We start from the raw sequence: 6,668 nt of genomic DNA on the forward strand, positions 1-6,668 counted from the left end.
AAAGCAGTAACCCAGAATGCGCTCCAGGTCAGTTATCTTCTACTGTGGATAAAACCGCAGAGGCCACTGCGGCATCTGAAGCCCACCTTCTATTTATGGCATAATGACGCACAAAAGTTACACTAGAAACCCAGGTAGCCATGCGACAGATGTCCGCAAGGGGGACTCCCCTCGTGAAAGCTGTGGATGTTGCAACTGCTCGCGTAGAGTGAGCCCGAGGTAAAGAAGGAAGAGGCTTGTTCCGGATCGAATGACAATTTGTAATACAAAGCGTAATCAATTTAGCAATGCGTTGAGTAGAAAGTGCCTTGCCCTTGGTTCTCTGTGCCGTTGATACGAATAGCCTATCCGTGCGCCACCATTGGCGGGTTCTGTCTATATAGAAAGAAAGTGCACATCGGACATCGAGCGTGTGGAAAAGAGCGTCCTTACTTGAAGAGTGAGGCTTGGGGTAAAAGGCTGTGAGGACAATAGGCTCGTTAATGTGAAAAGGAGAGCAGACCTTGGGGATAAAGGCTGGGTGTAATCGTAAAGTTACCACGTCTTTAGAAAAAACCGTGAAAGGAGGGCTTGCCATCAATGCCCCAGCTCACTCACTCTTCTCGCTGATGTAATTGCCAGTAAAAAGACCGTTTTCATGGTTAGCATATGTAAGGAAACCAACGCTAGAGGCTCAAAGGGAGGGTACATAATGATATCCAACACTAGGTCGAGATTCCAAGAAGGGGGAGGCACCCTTCACGGTGGGTATAAATTCATGAGCCCTTTTAAAAACCTCTTTGTAATTTGATGAGAGAAGAGCGAGGAACCCTCTACTGGATGGTGGAAGGCACTAATAGCTGCCAAGTGCACCTTTAAAGATGACAACGCAAGTCCCGAATTTCGTAGATGAAGGATGTAGTCAAAAACATGATGCAGAGGAGATGAAAGTGGTTGTATGTTATTCTGAAGACACCACTTAGAAAATTTCTGCCATTTCGCCAGGTAAGTGTTCCGTGTAGATTATTTCCTGCTATGTAAAAGCAGCTCTTTGACCTGTTCAGAACACAGGTTTTCGTCTCCTTTTAACCACTCACGAGCCACGCCGTCAGATGTAACGACTCGAGTCTGGGATGTAACAGCGAGCCTTGCTCCTGAGAAAGAAGATCTTGGTGGAGAGGAAGGGTGTATGGTGGCTGTATCGACATTCTGTGTAAAAATGGATACCAGGCTTGTCTGGGCCAGGCTGGTGCTAGCAAAATGACAGTCGCCGCCTCTGCTTTGATTTTTTCCAGTGTCCTGGAGATAAGGGCCGTGGGGGGAAAAGCGTACAGGAGTGCCCTCTTCCATCCGACCAGAAGCGCATCGCCGAGGGAGCCCTTGCCGAGCCCTGCTCTGGAGCAATATAGGTGACACTTCTTGTTGTTGGTCATTGCGAAGAGGTCTACAAGTGGCATACCCCATTTGCGAAATATCGCACGAACTACATCTGTCCTCATTTCCCACTCGTGGTCTGTGGGAAACCGTCTGCTGAAGGAATCCGCAAGTACATTGGCGGTGCCAGGTAAGTACGATGCTATTATGGTTACATTGTTCTGTATGCACCAATTCCAACACCGCACCGCCTCGGTGCATAGGGAGCGTGAACGTGCTCCTCCCTGCCTGTTCACATAATACATCGCTGCTACATTGTCCATCAGTATCCTTACTGTAAGACCTTTGATATGCAGGAGAAAATGTTTGCATGCATAGAAAATTGCCCGAAGCTCTAATCGATTGATGTGAAGGCGCCTCTCGCTGAGAGACCATTTGCCTTGAGTTCGTTTGTTGCCCATGTGCGCACACCAGCCGAGGAGTGAGGCATCTGACATTATCTGTACCGATGGTTGTTGTCGGTGGAATGGAACTCCCAACAAAAGATTTCATGCTTTTGTCCACCAACACAGAGATCTTTGAACTTGTGAAGGTATCCATACTGTCTTGTGAATGTCGTGCCTCATGGGCACATAAACCGTCGACAACCAGTGTTGGAGGTTCCTCAGATGAAGTCGTGCATGCGGAACTACAACAGTGGCAGCAGCCATGTGTCCCAGGAGACGGAGGCAAGTGTGAACAGGGACACTCACATTCCCGTTGAGTATGGTGATGAGATCTTTGATCACCTGAAACCTTTCCTGCGGTAAGTATGCCCTCACCATGCGAGAATCCAGGTTCGCCCCTATGAACTTTATAGTCTGCGTCGGAGTAAGAGTTTACTTCTGTTTGTTCAAGAGAAGACCGAGGGAATCGAATGTTTGTTCGACCGTCGCCACCATCTGTGAGGCTTCTTGCTGCGTGGAACCTTTTATTAAGCAATCGTCCAGGTACAGGAATATTACCACCCATAGCCGACACAGATGAGCTGCTACGACAGCCAGGGTCTTCGAGAAAGCTCTGGGCGCTGAAGCGAGTCCGAATGGCAGACCCAATACTGAAAATGATCGTCGCTTATCACAAATCGGAGAAAACGTCTGTGAGCAGGATGTATTGCGATGTGAAAGTACGCGTCTTGTAAGCCGAGAGCAGCGAACCAATCATTGTAATCGAGGGACGGGATTATGGAATTCAAGGTCACCATTTTGAAGCGCTGTCTGCGGAGATAACGATTTAGGCGGTGTAGATCGAGAATGGGTCTCCAGCCCCTCGTTTTCTTTTCCGTTAGGAAGTATCTTGAATAAAACCCTCTTCCCTTGAACTGATCTGGGACCCTCTCTATCGCTCCGATGGAAAGGAGATGATGAGCTTCCTGTCGCAGGAGGTCTTCATGAGATGGGTCCCTGAAAAGGGACGGGGAAGGTAGGGTGGTGGGGGGATGGAAGTGAAGGGAATGGTGAAGCTGACCTTTATGACTTCCAGTACCCATTTGTCTGATGTTATTTTGACCCATTGGTGATAATAGGGTCGTAAGCGATGGTGTAAATTGGGGTCTGTGTGCGTAACAACAATTGGTGGAGTTCGCATGCCCTCGATAAAGAAGTCAAACTTGCTGTTTTGAAGCGGACGTGCCGGACACTCTAGGTGATGGTGGACGCCTTCGCTGAGGCCGCTGTCTAGGGCATGACTGGTCAAACGTGCGATTTTGTTGCCTACGAGACTGGTAATCATACCGTCTCTGATACGGAAAATAATGATGATGACGAAACGGTGGGACGTACATTCCCAGCATATGGAGTGTCGTTCTTGAATCTTTGCCAGTATGAAGTACCTCATCGGTCTTTTCCGCGAATAATTTTACCCTGTCAAACGGGAGGTCTTCGACCTTGAAGTGTAACTCCTTGGGTACCACCGCTGTGGTGAGCCAGGACAAACATCTCATAGACACTGCTGTTGCTACCTCTCGAGCCGCCGTGTCTGCCACATCCATAGCTATCTGGAGATTTGCTTTTGAACACGCATAGTCTTCCTTGAGGATTGTCCGTAAGAGCTCTTCATCGGCCTCCGATGTTCTTTGAGCCAGGTCTGTAAGCTTCGCGATATTATTGAAACTATGGTTTGCCATCAGAGCTGCATAATTCGCGATGCGAAGAAGTAACGTGGCCGATGAGTATACTTTGCGGCCAAATATGTCCAACTTCTTGGCCTCCTTATCTGCCCCTACATTTTTCAGCTGTGGGTTCTTAGCTCTTTGAAGAGCTGCATCGACGACCAAGGAGTTCGGCTGAGGGTGAGTAAAGAGAAATTCTGAATCTTTAGAGGAGACAAAATAACGTTTTTCCGCCGGTTTCTAAGTTGGAGCAGTCGAAGCCGGGGTATGCCAAATTTCTGCTGCTGACTGGAGGATTGCCTCATCAATAGGGAGAGCAACCTTAGATTGTTGCTTAGGATGTAAATTTCTCCAGAGTTTGAATTGTTTCGTCGGGACATTCGATAGCTGAACGTCCTGAGACTGAGCCACCCTCCTAAAAAGATCCTGAAATTCTTTTGTGTCGTCAGGAGGAGAGGAATCCCCCGCAAACACAGCATCATCTGGGGAGGATGACGAAATATCTTCTGGAGATACAGATGCGGGTGATTGTCTGTATCCGAAATTTGTCCTTCCTCGGGCTCTGACAAGTGAGCTGGGGCCAAGGGGGTCTCCGGACGAGGTCTTGCCCTTTGACAGTCTTGGATTGGAGGTGATTGTCGTGATTCATAAGGAGTCTGGCAGCAGCATAGATGAGAATGATACTGAGATCTACCATAGTCATAAGATGAACCGTGACTCCTGTAATCCAAGTGCTCAGGGGACGATCGCCGCGAGGAATATCTGATAACGTACCCGCTGTGATAAGATCTCGGAGGGGAGTAACTAGGTGAGCGAGATCTATATGATGATCCCCGATGATAATAGGGATACCGGTCGCAATGACCAGAATGACGAGACCTCGATCTCCATCGTGGAGAGGGCATTGCTTGACTGTGAGACGCCAAGTAATCTCTGATCCTCACTGAATGACATGGTGAAAACGAAGGTTCAGGTGATGGTGAAATCGAGTGCCTTGGCATTGACTTCCTAGCAGCCTTTGTAGGGACCTTAGAGGCAGGAGCAGCTTCCCTCTCTTCTATTGGTAAAGAACGGGGGGAGAGGGGAGGGGATTGACCCTCCGTCATGTGCACAGTGCTATCATGCCACTGTGCTAGGATCCTACACGGCACCGCGGGCAGCTCCCTGTCCGCTGAGACTGCTGATCGAGCGTGATTTCCCGGTGCCGACTCGGCACGGTGCGGGACGCTCTGCTGTCAGGCCTGTTCGTGCTGCTCCCCGGGCCCGTCTCTCATTGCCGACTCTGGTGCCGACTGCAGCACCGGCTTGTCCTGGTTCATCGGAGCCGCTTGTGGTGCCGCTAGAGTTTGCGGCTGCGCAGACGGTACCGACTCAAGCACCTCTGGCGGTGCCGATCGCTCCCGGTGAGCCGAACGCTTAGAGGGGTGCAGAGCCGGTGCCGATGACGAGCAGCTCGGAGGTGCGGGCATCACCAGCAGCGGCCGGTGTGTTGTTTCTGGCTGTCCCGCCATCCCGGACGTACCAGGCTTGTGTCCCTGACTGACCTGAGACAGTGAAGTGGGTGGAAGAGAGCGTGTAGGAGAAGCTCTCTTCCTTTTTGACACCATCACCACGGGCGATTGCGATCTCCTTTTCTGCCCTGTGGGAGGTTCTGAGTCCTGGTCATCAGAAGGCTGTAAAGCCTTATTGCACAGCAGGAGTTTTAATCGCATGTCTCTCTCCCTGCGTGCTCTTGGTGTCAATTTCGCGCAATGGGCGCATTTCTGTGGTACGTGCGATTCTCCTAGACATCTGATGCAAGCTTCATGCCCGTCAGACGCAGGCATCGCGTCCTTACATTGAGCACACCATTTAAACCCGGGTGACCCGGGGATGATGTTCACTTAGTGTAACTATATACAAGTAATCTAATAAACTAAGAATAATAACTACAGAAAAATTTTTTTTGAAGAAAAACTCTTAAACTGCTAACTAACTAACTATATGTACTAGAGTTAAACTATCTATGATTTCTTTTTTTTTTTTTTTTTCAGAATAGCTTTTCTGTGAGGAGATAAACGGCGCTCCGCCAGCAACCACAGGTGGTTGAGAAGAACTGACGGGGAGGCTGGACCGCGAGACGTTGCAAAGGCGCGAACGCCGCGCGCTGCTCTCAGGCATGTGCGGTCCGGCCCGGCTACGGCTCTGGAAATCTCCGACTAGCGGCACCGGGTCGGGACCCGACACCTTGAGTGGAGCACCCACGGGGACCACTCGAAGAAGAATGATTAATTTTTGTGTCCTGGTTTTTACTTTAGGGGTGAGATTTCCCAAATGATCTCTCCCTTGATTCCCTTACCATTACTTGGGTGGTGGCAGCAGATTTTATCCCCAAAATCTAGGTTTTTAAGATTTTGGGGGAAAGTTTTATACCAAAGCCTGGAAAGATAAGGTTTGGGGTACTTTTGCAGGCCCCCCACTTCTGCATTTATCTTGCCAGAGTGGGGACACTACTTGATTAGTAAATTAACCCAATTTTAACATCCCCAATCCTAACTAAATGTATAAAATGATAGGGACTAAATTAGCTGTTACCACTCAGCAAAGATCTTGGAGTTATTCTGAATAGTTCGCTGAAAACATCCACTTAATGTGCAGCAGCAGTTAAAAAAGCATCTAGAATGTTAAGAATGTGCCCTTGCTTCACGTGAGTGTCATGTTAGTAAATACTGGTACAAAATAACCCACCAGGCACACAGAAACCAGTGGAATCTGGCAACCTCGCTGGTAGACAACGGGGAACCAAATGTTATGCAGGCCGCACAGAGAACTCCAGTGGGCCACGTGTCACAACAGGTTGCCCACTGCGGGCTAACTGGACACACCTCTGTGCCTTGCCTCAGGGTCCCAGAACCCATTGCCAGCTCCCGGCCTCACCCACAACTTCGGTCTGTGAGTTGCCCTCGGGGCCTGGCACCTTTCAGTGGGCAGCCTGTACCTGAGGGCAATTCTTGGGAGCAGCACGGGGGGGGGGGGCGTTTGCCGATGGGAATGGCGGCGGAGGGGCAGTTAGCTAGGGCGTATGTCTACCACAGCCAGTGGCAGCCTTGGCTAGGGGGTGCCCGATGCCTGGCTCGTTGCTGACCGCGCGGAGCAGCCGCCCGGCGGAACTAACCCGGCCCAGAGC

Source organism: Pelodiscus sinensis, chromosome 14, assembly GCF_052426305.1.
Source record: "Pelodiscus sinensis isolate ZL-2025 chromosome 14, ASM5242630v1, whole genome shotgun sequence".
NCBI classification, from domain to species: domain Eukaryota; kingdom Metazoa; phylum Chordata; order Testudines; family Trionychidae; genus Pelodiscus; species Pelodiscus sinensis.